Below are 15,394 nucleotides of genomic sequence, written 5' to 3' on the forward strand. Positions count from 1 at the left end.
GCAGTATATAGGGAGCATAGGGGAGTCTGCCAGCAGTATATAGGGAGCATGGAGAGGCTGCCAGCGGTATATAGGGAGCATGGGGGGGCTGCCATCAGTATATAGGGAGCATGGGGGAGGTTGCCAGCAGTATATAGGGAGCACTGGGGGAGCTGCCAGCCTTATATAGGGAGCATGGGGGAGCTGCCAGCAGTATACAGGGAGCATGGGGGACGCTGCCAGCAGTATATAGGAAGCATGGGGGAGGCTGCCAGCAGTATATAGGGAGCATGGGGGAGGCTGCCAGCAGTATATAGGGAGCATGGGGGAGCTGCCAGCAGTATACAGGGAGCATGGGGGAGGCTGCCAGCAGTATATAGGGAGCATGGGGGAGCTGCCAGCATTATATAGGGAGCATGGGGGAGCTGCTAGCAGTATACAGGGAGCATGGAGAGGCTGCCAGCAGTATACATGGAGCATGGGGAGCTGCCAGCAGTATACAGGGAGCATGGGGGAGTCTGCCAGCAGTATATAGGGAGCATGTGGGAGGCTGCCAGCAGTATATAGGGAGCATGGGGGAGCTGCCAGCAGTATATAGGGAGCATGGGGGAGGCTGCCAGCAGTATATAGGGAGCATGGGGGACCTGCCAGCAGTATATAGGGAGCATGGGGGAGCTGCTAGCAATATACAGGGAGCATGGGGGAGCTGCCAGTAGTATATAGGGAGCAGTATATAGGGAGCAAGGGGGAGGCTGCCAGCAGTATACAGGGAGCATGGGGGAGCTGCCAGCAGTATACAGGGAGCATGGGGGAGCTGCCAGCAGTATACATGGAGTATGGGGGAGCTTCCAGCAGTATACAGGGAGCATGGGGGAGCTTCCAGCAGTATACAGGGAGCATGGGGGAGCTGCCAGCAGTATACAGGGAGCATGGGGGAGCTGCCAGCAGTATATAGGGAGCATGGAGAGGCTGCCAGCAGTAAACATGGAGCGTTGGGGGGCTTGCATTATACATGGAGCATGGGCGGCTGGCTGCATTATACATGGAACATGGGGGGCTGGCTGCATTATACATGGAGGCCTGGGGTGAATTATAATACATGGAGAACTATGGGAAATGCATTATAATACATGGAGGACTGTGGTGCAGTATTATATATTGAGGACTATGTGGTGCAGTATAATACATGCAAAACTATGGGAAATGCATTATAATACATGGAGGACTATGGAGGTGCATTCTAATATATGAAGGGTTATGTGGGACCCTTTATACTATATGGAAGGCTATGTGGGGGCTATTATAGTATTTGGAGAACTTTATACAACAGGGGACAAAGATACAAGCATGGGATGGGAATGTTTTGTGCTGAGGGGAAAAGGGCTCTTTACCTCAGCATCCAGCTTTCCTATGCTCTGCTATACATCTCTCAGCACCCAGCTTTCCCATGCTCTGATGTGCATATAGCAGAGCATGGGGAAGCTGGGTGCCGATGACAGGATGGATATCAGAACATAGGGAAGCTGGGTGCTGAGGGAAAGAGCCAAGTGTCAACATCATTATCCCATACCCCAAGTGTCGGTGTACGTAGAGGATGGGGGGGGCCCAGTTCCGAACTTTGCACCGGGGCCCATCAAGCTCTAGTTACGCCCCTGTATGGGACCTTTTAGTCTCCCAGCTTTGCTCCATTTACGACCAGTTGATGTTTCTATAGAGGTTAAAAAGAACCCCTTATTGTGGTCAGTTGTTTTGGGTTGGCGCCTGGCAAGACGATTTGGTGCACTTGACATTCACACCTCAGTTCATCTTCCTTTCCGGGGTAATCCCTACTTTTTTCAGGGTAGGCCATCTCCTATTTACCATGTGCTTGGGAATAATGGCGGTCGTTTAGTCTGTGATCTGTTGTCAGATAAACAACTTCCTCTTACTTCAGAGGACACTGCTCTCAAGCATCCAGTGCTGGTGGGTGATAAGTTCACTTAAATCCAGATTAGGCATTATGTAAACTCTGTGTTACAGGCTATACCAGAAGACGTTAGAGAGCACCCCTTAAATTTAATCTCCATTAGAGCCCACCTAGGGACTTATTCCCTGAGTCTCATATATAAGTTTCTTAAGCCTTCTATTCAGTGGTCAGACTCTTCTCCAGGCCCGGGTAAATGGGTGGCTCAGCTAACGGACTGTCCAGTAAAAGTTCTCTTGGAAGTCACGCTACGTATTACGGTATATCCATGTTACCATACAATAGTTACATAGTTACATAGTTACTTAGGTTGAAAAAAGACCTAGGTCCATCTAGTTCAACCTTTCTCCACCAGTTCTACATTTGGTCTCTAAGGCTATGTGCGCACTAGAAAAGTGATTTTTCTCAAGAAAATTTCTTGAGAAACTTCTGGGAGTTGAAGTATACCGCACCTGCGGTAAAAAAACGCACCAAATCCGTGGGAAAAACGCATGCGTTTTTGCCGCGATTTTACCGCGGTTTTGCGGCGGTTTTTCCGCAGGTTGATCCCTGCGTTTTTTTTATGCTGAACAGAAATAAATAATATAGATAATAGATAGATAATCGATAGATAGATAATGGATAGAGGGAAAGATGGATAGATGAATAGATAGATAGATAGATAGATAGATAGATAGATAGATGAGAAAGACCTATATAATGTCCCACCCCCCTGCATATTCTAAGCTGGCACCCTTTAGTGACTTTCATGTGGCACTAAAGGGTGCCTAGCCTTGTATTTAGCCAAAAAATAAATAATTAAAAAAAATATGACGTCGGGTTCCCCCTATTTTTGTAGCCAGCTAGGGTAAAGCAGACGGCTGCAGCCTGCAAACCACAGCTGGCAGCTTCACCTTGGCTGGTAATCCAAAACAGAGGGCACCCCATGCTGTTATTTTACATTAAATAAATAATTTAAAACAAAAAACGTGGGGTCCCCCCCAAATTGGATCACCAGCCAAGGTAAAGCGGACAGCTGGGGTCTGATATTCTCTCAGACTAGGGAGGTCCACTGTTATTGGACACTCCCCAGCCTAAAAATAGCAGGCTGCAGCCGCCCCAGAAGTGGCGCATCCATTAGACGTGCCAATCCTGGCGCATCGCCCCAACTCATCCCGTTGCCCTGGTGCGGTGGCAAACAAGGTAATATATGGGGTTGATGCCAGATGTGTAATGTCACCTGGCATCAAGCCCTGGGGTTAGTGATGTCACGCGTCTATCAGATACCTGACATCACCAACCTAGTCAGTAAGAAATAAAAAATAGACAACAAAAAAAGTTTTATTTGAAAAAAAAAAAAACTCCCCACATTCCCTCTTTCACCAGTTTATTGATAAGAACAATCAATTCCACGTCCGGCGTAATCCAATAAGGGGGAGGGTCCCACGGCGATCCATACCATAGTCACTGTCCCAGTCCATGAAGAACAGAATGTTCCCCATTGGCTGGGAGAGCAATGCAGCTAACTTCAATAGCCCAGGTCACTGCAGGGGATGACGAGCGCTGCTGTCAGGAGGATAGATGAGATCATTACCTGCTGTGATGATCTGCTGCAGTCCTGCCATCAGCGCTGTCACTGACTTCTATGCCCGCCGTGTTGTCAGCAGTATCGCGAGAGCCCGTGACGTCCCCGCTAGTGACAGTCTCGGGCCGCTCGCGAGACGGGCATAGACGGCAGTGACAGCGGTGACGTCAGGAGGCAGGAGATCGTAACAGCAGGTAATGATCTCATCTCACCTCCTGACAGCAGCGCCCATCATCCCCGCGGCTGCACGCGCTGCTGTGTGTCAGTGTCTGCCTGCGCTGCAGGGTGACAAGCTGCTGATACTGTGGGCAGACACTGACACACTGCAGGGCAGGCAGCCGCGGGGCTAGAGCAGGACACAGACTGCACGGGCACCCGCTGGACGTCACACGGAAGCGCTTCTGTGCGGCGTCCAGGGAGTGTGACGCCTGTGTTTACTCTGCTCCGCCTCCTCTTCCTGGCATAATGACATCCCTCCCTGCAAAACCGCAGGGAGCAATGAGCATTACCGCAGGTAAATAGCGGCTATACCGGGGGTATACCGCACATCATTTGCTACCTGCGGTATACCCCCGGAATTTCGCAATTACATTACAGTGAATGGAGTGAAATTCCGGGGGTATACCGCAGGTACCTGCGGAAAATAATGGGCATGCTCATTTTCTCAAGAAAGTTTCTTGAGAAAATTTTCTCAAGAAATTTTCTTGAGAAAAATCCGCAGTGTGCGCACAGCTATGTTTTGTTCCCATAGGTTTTGCTGGGAAATGTCTGCAGAAAGATTTCAAACCTTTCTCAAGAAATTGCCACAGCAAATCCGCGGGTAAATCCGCGGGTAAAACGGCCTAGTGCGCACATAGCCTAAGTCATTTATAACCAACCATTACAAAACCATGGCGCTCATGATTTTTCATAAAGTATATATTTCCCCAGCTATTAAATCTAAAATGTCCCCATCCGACTCGCATTCCTGCCCTAAATGCATGCACTCACCGGCAGACATTTTTCACTGCCTATGGGGTTGCCCAAAAATACAGGAGGTCTGGCATGCACTCTCACAACACCTTATTAATCTCCGGATTCTGGTCCCCATAGATTTATATGGGCACCGGAATCCAGATTTTATTTTCAATCCGGCAGTGATCCGTGTGCTGTTTCTATTTGTTTAGTTAAAACTGTTATTTAATGTTTTTCATGTTTGTCTCTGCTGCCATCTACTGGTCAGACCTTTCGGCTCCTCTGTTTCTTTTTGTCCAGCCCATGGGAGTGTCTGCTGCTCCTCTTACATCACTTCCTGGCATATTCAGTTCACAGCCAGAGATTGTGAGAATCACATCCCTTATTTGATCTGCTAGAAGCAAAGTCTTCTGACCTTACTGGCTCCAGAAACAAGCATCACAAGAGAACCACAATGCCAGGTACTTGGACCGCTGTACTCCTGCATGTCCTTAACCTTTGGAGAAAATAAATCACCATTGTTTCATCTCAGCATGTGCATGTTTAACTCTGGAGCTCTCTGGTCATGTCTGCCTCACCTATAGGAAAAACGAAGGTAAGATTCTCACGCCATTCCATAACTATGCGCCTTCAATCGCCTTAAAGTGGGGACAGAACAGTCAGAAGACTGCTTAACAGCTCAATACCCTGGCTACAGATCCCTAAGAACCCTGTAACTTCCCTTGTAATCTGCCTAGCAACAAGCCTTGTGCACTAGTCTGCCTGCAACAGTGCATGCCTGGACAAGCCTAAGGGGAAGTTCTCTCATCTGCCACGTCCTGTATCACCTCTGCTTGCATTGTAAAGGGACAGATTATGCACCTGCTGTTTCCCTCTTGCCATACCCCTTCTATAGACTTGCAGTACATTATACCTCATTACTGCACATTGCTGGACTACGAACCCCAAGTTTTGCTAAAGACACCTTGGGAATTTCATCAGAGAGTCCTTGCGGAGCTGCACAACAATTTTTGGACCCCTATTCAAAAGTCAAGTTTCTTAAAGAGACAGTACGTCTTAAATCAAAATGGCCGAAAAAAACCTCAGACAGTTCCCCACTGCTGAAACAGAGCAAATACAACCTGATACTGTCCATTATGAAGCCCAGGAGGCAGATCCCACGCTTCTAGCAGACCAAGTTGTCCGACCGAAGCGCTCTTCCAAACCCACGATAAAGGCCACTGAAAACTATCACACTATGAAAGATGAGCTATGTGAACACCTGGAAGAACTGTGGGAAGGAGTCATCTATTACATGTCAAGACTTGAATCCTCATCAGGCGATGCCGCATGCTTACAAGCCGCTATGGAACAACTGAACACAGCTCATGAAAGATACAAGAGACTGTCAACAAGGTACATTACCTTTCTAAAAGACTCTAAAATTGATGAAGCTCTTTCAGACCTGAGCAAGGCAGAAGAGGTGGACAAGGAAAGAGATGCCAAGGTGCAAGATGCCATAGACAAGGCCGAACACTGTATCTCTCACCAGCAAGAAACTACATCACACCGATCAACCTCATCTAGACGTTCCTCTCGGTCATCCGGGTCATCGTCCTCAAGAAGCTCAGGCCTGAGCGACAGGATACTAGAGGCCCGCATAAGAGCGGAAGAATCCAAGGTGAGACGTTCCTTCACAGAAAGAGAAGTAGAGGCAGAAGCCAAAAGGGCAGAAGCAGAAGCCCTTGCAAAAGCAGAAGCCGCTAAAGCAGGGCAGAGGCTGACACACTTGCAGAAGAAGAAGCCAAAAGGGCAGAAGCGGAGGCTCGGATAAAGATTCTTCGGTCACAGATGGAAGAGGAAGTTGCACTAGCTAAAGTGAGACTACTTGAGCAAACATTGATCCAAGGTCCTGATCCAGCTCACTCGCCACCACTGGAAACAGACAATCCAGTTGATCGCACAAGAGACTATGTACTGAATCAGTTACCTGTAGCAACCCCGGTTTGCAGTACCGTCCAAGCCGACAACACCGAAACCTCCAACTTACCTCTACCAGTGGCAGCACCATCTAAAGCACCTGAGCAAATTATTAACAGTCACCAAGAGGTGCCCTCTCAAACACAGTCACCACGGCAAGATGGCAACCAAGTGTTTCCTGACCCACTTCCACAGCTCAAGCAGCGGTCATCAGAATCTACAGAGGCTAAACCACAGCTCAACCCTGCAGCAACGTCATTCTACCCAGGAACATCTCATCCATTCACGCCTGGTAGCCCATACGCCCAAGGGGCATCACAAGTCATCGTGGCAACAAGTGGTGAGAAATCAGATATGTCTGAGTTTGCCAGGTTCATGGTGAGCAGAGAGCTAATCAACACTGGTCTCACGAAATTTGATGATCGTGCAGAGAGCTACAGGGCCTGGAAAGCAACTTTCAAGGCAGCCATCGCCAATCTCAACTTAACTGCAGAACAGGAGCTCGACCTCATGATCAAGTGGTTGGGCCCAGGCTCTACAAACCGTATCAAGAGCCTCAGAACCGTCTATGTGGGACAAGCAGAAGCAGGTCTCGCTGCTGCATGGCAAAGACTGGAACGCACCTTTGGCAGCGCAGAAGCAATAGAGAAAGCCCTATTCAAGAGACTGCAGGACATCCCAAAGATCAACCTTAAAGAAGTCCACAAGCTTCAAGACCTAAGTGATCTGCTCATGGAGCTGGAGCTCGCCAAAAGAGACCCTCGTCTGTCTGGGCTGTGCTACCTAGATACAGCCCATGGAATGAACCCAATCGTGGTGAAGCTGCCATACAGTCTGCAAAGGAAATGGGCAACGTCAGTCTCAAGGTACAAAAGAGTGCAAGAAGTCACCTTTCCCCCATTTATTCACTTCTGCAGGTACATCGACAAGCAGGCCCAGATGAGGAACGACCCCAGCCTCGACTTCCTAGAGTTCAACACTTCGGCAGCTGCAACAACATCATCATCAAGGTATGAAGGTGCCATACACAAACGCAGAGACATTAAGAACACTGTGAGTGTTATGAAGACAGAGCTACCATCACCTGCAGCACCTACAGATAAACAGTACACCATCTCATCACGAGATAAGTCTTTCAATCAAGAATGTCCTATCCATAAAAAACCGCACTCATTGAACAAGTGCAGAGGGTTTAGATCCAAAACCCTACAGGAGCGCAAGAAAGTCCTCACAGAGCTTGGGATCTGTTTCAAATGCTGCGCATCACTTGAGCACATGGCCAAGGACTGTAACGTTTCAGCCATGCACCCAACCCAGCTAGCTAGAGACACACCGGCTGCAATCACCACCGCTCCCACTCCAAGTCATGGCGGGGAGTCCAAGAATCAGACTGACACCACCACAGCCGTCTCCTGCTCATGCTCAGAGGTATGTGGAGAGGGCCAAATGCAGAAATGTTGTGCCCGAATATGCCTCATCGAGGTTTATCCCGAGGGACATCCAGAAAAGGCAATGAAGGTGTATGCCATCATAGATGACCAAAGCAACCGGTCCCTGGCAGGAACCAAATTCTTTGAAGCCTTCGGAATTAATGGACCAACAGAACCCTACACTTTGAACACCTGCTCGGGTCGCATAGAGACTAGCGGCAGAAGAGCCCAGGGATTCATTGCTTCTCCTATCAATGGAAAGACTGAAATACCTCTACCAACGCTCGTTGAATGTGACCAAATACCCAGCCACAGGAATGAAATTCCTACCCCAGAAGCTGCATTTCATCAACCACACCTAAGACACCTTGCTAGTGTTATCCCACCTTTGGACAATAACGCAGAGATTCTACTCCTGCTCGGCAGAGAAAATCTAAGGGTACACAAGGTGCGACAACAGTGTAATGGGCCTGACTATGCACCATACGCCCAGAGACTGGACTTAGGATGGGTAGTCATAGGAAATGTGTGCGTTAATCGATCAGAAATTGATTCCTTCAAGACTTACGTGCATGGAGATGGGCGGACAACCTGCCTAAAGCCATGTCCTCATCACTATGGAGTGAAAGAGAAGTCTCCAGACACAATACAGCTACCTGACATCGCTTCTCTGCATATCGACAACTTGGGAGGATCAGTCTTTCACACAACCAAGGACGACGATAATGTAGCCTTGTCAGTAGAGGACAGAGAATTCATCGAAATAATGGACTGAGTTTTCTAAAGACAAAACCAACCACTGGGTCTCTCCATTACCCTTCCGATCTACCAGGGTAAGACTCCCAAACAACCGAGATCAAGCTCAGACTAGGTGTAACTCTCTTCAGCGTTCCATGAACAGCAAACCTGAAATGAGAGAACACAGCATCGCCTTTCTGGACAAGAAAGTCTGCAAGAACCTAGCAGAACCTGTACCAACCGAACTGAATCCAGCAGCTCACACCACTAGACCTATGTCTATAAGTTCTTTTGCTAACTCTTCTTGGCTTACAGGTCCAGAGTTCCTGCTGAGACAGTCAGAAGAAGGTGTCCAGGAAGCCTTCAGCATCCTAGATCCAGATGTCCGAGCTGAAGTCAATACTATGGCCATCAGTGCAGAAAAAACTTCCAACCTCAGTTGCCAACATTTTGAACGTTTCTCCAGCTGGATGAGGCTCGTCAGGACTGTCGCTAGGTTAGTGCATATCGCCAGATGCTATTGTATGGACCTTAAAAACAAAGACTGTCATCGCTGGCATGTCTGCCACAAAACCCTTTCTGCTGAGGACATCTTCCATAGCGAGTCCCTTATAATACGCCACCTCCAACAGAGTGAATTCGCCATAGAATGGAAGTGTTTATACAACAAACAGCAGATTCCATTAAGAAGTCCTCTCGCCAATTTAAACCCAGTTATCGACAGTTTTGGCTTACTGAGAGTTGGTGGTCGTTTAAACCAGGCTCATCTTGGAGTTGCAGAACAAAATCCTCTCATCATTCCCAACAAACACCATGTTACAGTCTTGCTGATCCGACACCACCATGAAAAGACTGAACACCAAGGCAGGCAAATTACAGAGGGCGCTTTACGGTCTGCAGGCCTCTGGATTATTGGGATGAAGAGACGTGTAGCACAATTACTACACGATTGTGTGCACTGTCGTAAAGCGAGAGGAAAACAACTGTACCAACAATTGGCTGACTTGCCTACAGACAGACTTTCTACAGAGCCACCTTTCACCTACGTGGGCCTAGACGTTTTCGGACCATGGATGGTCTCCACACGCAGAACTCGCGACGCACAAGCAAACAGTAATCGGTGGGCTGTGTTATTCACCTGCATGAGTGTTCGAGCCGTTCACATTGAGGTGTTAGAGTCCATGGATACCTCCAGCCTAATTAACGCCTTGAGAAGGTTCCTTGCCATCAGAGGACCAGTGAAACAGCTGAGGTCTGACCGTGGAAGCAACTTCGTCGGTGCAAGTAGAGAACTGAACATCGACACCAAGCCTATCCAAGATCAGCTGGCAGAGAAAGGTTGCACCTGGATCTTCAATCCCCCTCACAGTTCTCACATGGGAGGCTCCTGGGAGATGATGATCGGGATTTTACGCAACATCTTGAACTCCATGCTAATGGACGTCAATTCCTCAAGACTCACACATGAGACTCTAGTCACTCTTTTAACTGAAGTCTCAGCCATTATCAATTCAAGACCTCTTGTGCCGGTGACCATGGATCCAGAAACACCAACCATATTGACTCCTACTATTCTTATTACCCAAAAAACTGACAACGCGGTAATGCCCAGCGGAGAGTTTACCCACATGAACACTTATCAAAAACACTGGAAACGGGTTCAATACTTGGCTGACTACTTCTGGAAACGATGGAGGAAGGAATACCTCACAATTCTTCAAGGAAGAAAGAAGTGGCAACATCCCAAGCTGAACCTCAAAGGAGACCTAGTCCTCATGAAAGACCAGACCACAGAAAGGACTGACTGGCCTATGGGACTGATTACTAGGATACTGCCTAGCCAGGACGGCAATGTTCAGAAGGTGGAGCTAAAGGTCATCAGGAAAGGGGAGACGAAGACATTTGGAAGGCCAATCCACGAACTTGTTCTGCTGTTGCCCATTGAGAGCGTCCCTACAGGATGAACGCTACCGGACCTGAACTTTGAGCCATCCTTCTTGTTTTGGACTCAATTGAGTTTGTTTTGCATGTAACATGCCTTTTGTTTCAGGGTGTATTATGGACTCAATAGTGAAATCCCCAAAGTGAATTTCAGACGGGGAGTGTGCTGTTCCTATTTGTTTTAGTTAAAACTGTTATTTAATGTTTTTCATGCTTGTCTCTGCTGCCATCTACTGGTCAGACCTTTCAGCTCCTGTTTCTTTTTGTCCAGCCCATGGGAGTGTCTGCTACTCCTCTTACATCACTTCCTGGCATATTCAGTTCACAGCCAGAGATTGTGAGAATCACATCCCTTATTTGAGCTGCTAGAAGCAAAAGTCTTCTGACCTTAGTGGCTCCAGAAACAAGCATCACAAGAGAACCACAATGCCAGGTACTTGGACCGCTGTACTCCTGCATGTCCTTAACCTTTGGAGAAAATAAATCTCCATTGTTTCATCTCAGCATGTGCATGTTTAACTCTGGAGCGCTCTGGTCATGTCTGCCTCACCTATAGGAAAAACGAAGGTAAGATTCTCACGCCATTCCATAACTACGCGTCTTCAATCACCTTTAAGTGGGGACAGAACAATCCGCCGGTCCCGGATTTTGGCAGATTCGATCAACTCTACTCCCTACCTCTCATGAAGAGAGCAGCGGCCTTCTTGGCAGATGCGTCTGCAGACTCCATTAAACTATCTACAAAATTTGCAGCGCTGTCCAACTCTGCCAGGAGAGCACTCTGGCTTAAGAGCTGGCCGGGAGATGCCCAGTCTAAAGCCAAACTTTGTACCATTCCCTGTGACGGAAACTTCCTTTTCGGGGATGCCTTGGATGACATTTTGAAAAAGGCTGTGGATAGTAAACAAGGGTTTCTCAGGTGTTCTTCATGGCAATTCCAGTGTCATTCCTTTGGTAACAGAAGATACCCCAAGAGAAAGTCGTCCAGTGATCAAGTCAACTGGGGAGATCAAAAAAGGAAACACTCAATCTTCATGTTCAGTGGTCCCTCCGTTGTCCGGTGCCGCCGTCGCCTCTTTCGGCCATCTTTGTTGTCTTTCTGTAGCCGGGGTACATGACACGTCCTACGTCATCCACACTTGCCGGCATTGAGGTCCTGCGCAGGCACACTTTGATCTCCCCTGAGCAGGGCAGATCAAAGTATTGTAGTGCGCCTGCGCAGGACCGGCGAGTGTGTATGACTTAGCATGCGTCATGCACACAGGCTACAGGAGGACGAAGATGACCGAAAGAGGAGGCGTCGGCACCGGACAACGGAGACGCTCATCTGACTAGAATCCACGGCAGCGCGACCGTTAGGTGAGTATTATAAAGTGTTTTTTTTACACTCTACACAGCGGCCTAGGTTCTTATATACAGTATGTTAGAACGCTGTATATAAGAGCCCAATGGTGGTGGCCGCAGCTTATAGGCCGAAAAACTGGTGACAGGTTCCCTTTAATTCCCCAGGTCCCTGTGCCTTCAGTGTAGATAAGAAGCTCCCAGTGCTTACCCTGCGTGATGGGCAGTGATGGGTGAAATGTGCAGGAGGGAATTAAGTTTACAGCCAGTCAGCAAAACAGTCACCTCAAGAGTGCGCACCCGCCAGCTCCCTGGTGTGCAGAGAGCAGAGATATCTCAGGATGGCAGCATCCAGCTCTCACCTCCTCGCTCCCCCGCTCCAGAATGAGTCTCCCGGCTCAGTCCGAGTCAGGCACAAGGCTGACTGTAGCTGCTACTCAGGACACGAGCACAGGTATGTGATTACCAGTCTCTCCTGGGAGGCCTCAGATCCTGGAGTTAAAGATGGCGGTGGCTGTGAGTTCCTGCAGCTCCTACCTCCACTTTGTCAATCCTGCCCTGGGTAGCAGGCACCGCGGGCGATGTGGAGGCGATGTGCAGTGGTCCTGCCAGGTGTATATGGCAGTGGTCTCCGGGGCACGGCCAGTGGGCTTGATCTGGGCTGCCAGCGCTGCAGGCCTCAGCTAGGCCTCCGGGTGTAGCGTGGGATCCAACAGTTAAATTAGCTCAGACCCAGCTCAGAGTCCAGGGAACATGCTCTTCCCTGCGTGCACTGACAATCCGTGGGTGTCAGGGGGAGCTCAGCAGTAGCTGGATGGACTTTGCTTGTGATGGAGCTCCCTCACGCACGTCCTCCCCTGTCGGTGGACATCTTAGATATCCAAACATCCAGTTTTGACGTAATCCACACGAGGTCTCACAACGATTCCGGCTCTCCTACATAATGACATAATGGAGTCCCAGCGTGCGGGCACAGAACATGTCCAGATGCTGTTGTCTTCAGCCGGAGACTGAGCGGTGACATCACTCAGTTTATTTGCGGCCATAGCTGAAGGTTCCCATGGTACCGCAACTGTGACTGCAGAAAACAAACAAAAACTCTTATAAAAACCTCTCAGGAAAGAGTGCGTCTAGTCTGTGCTCAGCCCCGGGCCATGTTCACACACAGACTAAAAACTGCACCTTTTCCTGCAGGAATCCACAACCAAATACTCAATAGCAATCTGCTCTGATTAGTGCTGTTTTTGCCACTTTTTTTTAAATGAATTTATCATGTTTTTAATTATTGCAAAACCCGGAGTTTCTGAACTTAAAAATTAAATTGCATTTTATGGTTTAATAATAAATCTGAGATCAGATTACTGCACAAGAAAACCGCAGCGTTACCGCACTGTGGGCTCGGGGTCTGCTATCTCCATAGCAACAGCCAACAGGTCCATGCAAACACTAAATCCGCAACACTGTGGCCCCGCACAGGAAATCAGTGAGAATTCCGCGCTGTAATCCGCCCGCACACATACAGGCAGTGCCCGCTCCTCCCCTCGGCCACACAGAAACGCTGTGCAGCGGCTATCACCCCTCAGAGGGCACAGCTAATACACAACTGTCAGCATGAGCAGCAGATAACTACAACCAAACGAGTGGTAGCGAGGGACAAACCTCCCTTTGGTGTTTATGATGACCGTCCCTTTTCTGACAGAAATGAACCTTAACGTCTACGTCTTCTGTTTTCAGGAAAAACGTATAGAAAGCGTGGATTGCTGTACAATGGTCTCCAACAAGATGGCAGCATTCCGAGGACATGAGAGCTTCGCGTATCTTGTCCTCTAGTGTCAGCCTCGTGTGACGTCATCACAGCTGTCTGCGCGATTTTTCGCCAACGACTCGAGATGGCAGCTGTGAAGCTGAAGAGTAAAGTGTCCTCCGCATTTACAATGCACGGGCTCCTGCGGGCGTGAGTACTCCGAGCTGTGGGGAGAGCCCCGGTGTCTGGTCGGGTGGGAGCTCAGTGCACGGACACGGTTTACAGGAGAGATTCCACTTCAGCAGTGAAAGCCCATGTGTCCCAGAATCGGGGCAGTATTCTAATATATTCCGTCTGCTCCCCAGTGTGTGACCTCTTCCTGAGCAGGGATTTTCAATTTCTTCTCTCGGGTTCAGGGCGCTGCATCTGGCGTCAGGGCATCTGTACTGGGAGCAGCGGGGACCGCAGGGGTCTGTGCTGGGAGCAGCGGGGACCGCAGGGGTCTGTGCTGGGAGCAGCGGGGACCGCAGGGGTCTGTGCTGGAAGCAGCGGGGACCGCAGGGGTCTGTGCTGGAAGCAGCGGGGACCGCAGGGGTCTGTGCTGGAAGCAGCGGGGACCGCAGGGGTCTGTGCTGGAAGCAGCGGGGACCGCAGGGGTCTGTGCTGGAAGCAGCGGGGACCGCAGGGGTCTGTGCTGGAAGCAGCGGGGACCGCAGGGGTCTGTGCTGTGAGCAACGGGGACCGCAGGGGTCTGTGCTGTGAGCAACGGGGACCGCAGGGGTCTGTCCTGTGAGCAGCGGGGACCGCAGGGGTCTGTCCTGGAAGCCGCGCGGACGCCAGGGGGCCTGTCCTGGAAGCCGCGCGGACGCCAGGGGGCCTGTCCTGGAAGCCGCGCGGACGCCAGGGGGCCTGTCCTGGAAGCCGCGCGGACGCCAGGGGGCCTGTCCTGGAAGCCGCGCGGACGCCAGGGGGCCTGTCCTGGAAGCCGCGCGGACGCCAGGGGGCCTGTCCTGGAAGCCGCGCGGACGCCAGGGGGCCTGTCCTGGAAGCCGCGCGGACGCCAGGGGGCCTGTCCTGGAAGCCGCGCGGACGCCAGGGGGCCTGTCCTGGAAGCCGCGCGGACGCCAGGGGGCCTGTCCTGGAAGCCGCGCGGACGCCAGGGGGCCTGTCCTGGAAGCCGCGCGGACGCCAGGGGGCCTGTCCTGGAAGCCGCGCGGACGCCAGGGGGCCTGTCCTGGAAGCCGCGCGGACGCCAGGGGGCCTGTCCTGGAAGCCGCGCGGACGCCAGGGGGCCTGTCCTGGAAGCCGCGCGGACGCCAGGGGGCCTGTCCTGGAAGCCGCGCGGACGCCAGGGGGCCTGTCCTGGAAGCCGCGCGGACGCCAGGGGGCCTGTCCTGGAAGCCGCGCGGACGCCAGGGGGCCTGTCCTGGAAGCCGCGCGGACGCCAGGGGGCCTGTCCTGGAAGCCGCGCGGACGCCAGGGGGCCTGTCCTGGAAGCCGCGCGGACGCCAGGGGGCCTGTCCTGGAAGCCGCGCGGACGCCAGGGGGCCTGTCCTGGAAGCCGCGCGGACGCCAGGGGGCCTGTCCTGGAAGCCGCGCGGACGCCAGGGGGCCTGTCCTGGAAGCCGCGCGGACGCCAGGGGGCCTGTCCTGGAAGCCGCGCGGACGCCAGGGGGCCTGTCCTGGAAGCCGCGCGGACGCCAGGGGGCCTGTCCTGGAAGCCGCGCGGACGCCAGGGGGCCTGTCCTGGAAGCCGCGCGGACGCCAGGGGGCCTGTCCTG

At 51.2% G+C, this 15,394-nt stretch overlaps 1 protein-coding gene and 1 long non-coding RNA gene across 2 annotated transcripts in view; one reads left to right on the forward strand and one right to left on the reverse strand.

Moving 5' to 3' along the window:
- Positions 1 to 13,636, reverse strand: part of TMEM39B (transmembrane protein 39B) — a 91,984-nt gene extending 78,348 nt beyond the window's left edge. Inside the window, exon 1 of the mRNA XM_075336146.1 lies at positions 13,529 to 13,636. The gene's annotated coding sequence lies outside the window, so the exon portion shown is untranslated. The remainder of the gene's footprint in view (positions 1 to 13,528) is intronic.
- A 42-nt stretch (positions 13,637 to 13,678) lies between these two features.
- LOC142291544 (uncharacterized) overlaps positions 13,679 to 15,394 on the forward strand; it is a 29,281-nt gene continuing 27,565 nt past the window's right edge. The window contains exon 1 of the long non-coding RNA XR_012750503.1: positions 13,679 to 13,823. This is a non-coding gene — a long non-coding RNA (uncharacterized LOC142291544). The remainder of the gene's footprint in view (positions 13,824 to 15,394) is intronic.

The sequence above is a fragment of the Anomaloglossus baeobatrachus genome, chromosome 2, assembly GCF_048569485.1.
Source record: "Anomaloglossus baeobatrachus isolate aAnoBae1 chromosome 2, aAnoBae1.hap1, whole genome shotgun sequence".
Taxonomy (NCBI): Eukaryota; Metazoa; Chordata; class Amphibia; order Anura; family Aromobatidae; genus Anomaloglossus; species Anomaloglossus baeobatrachus.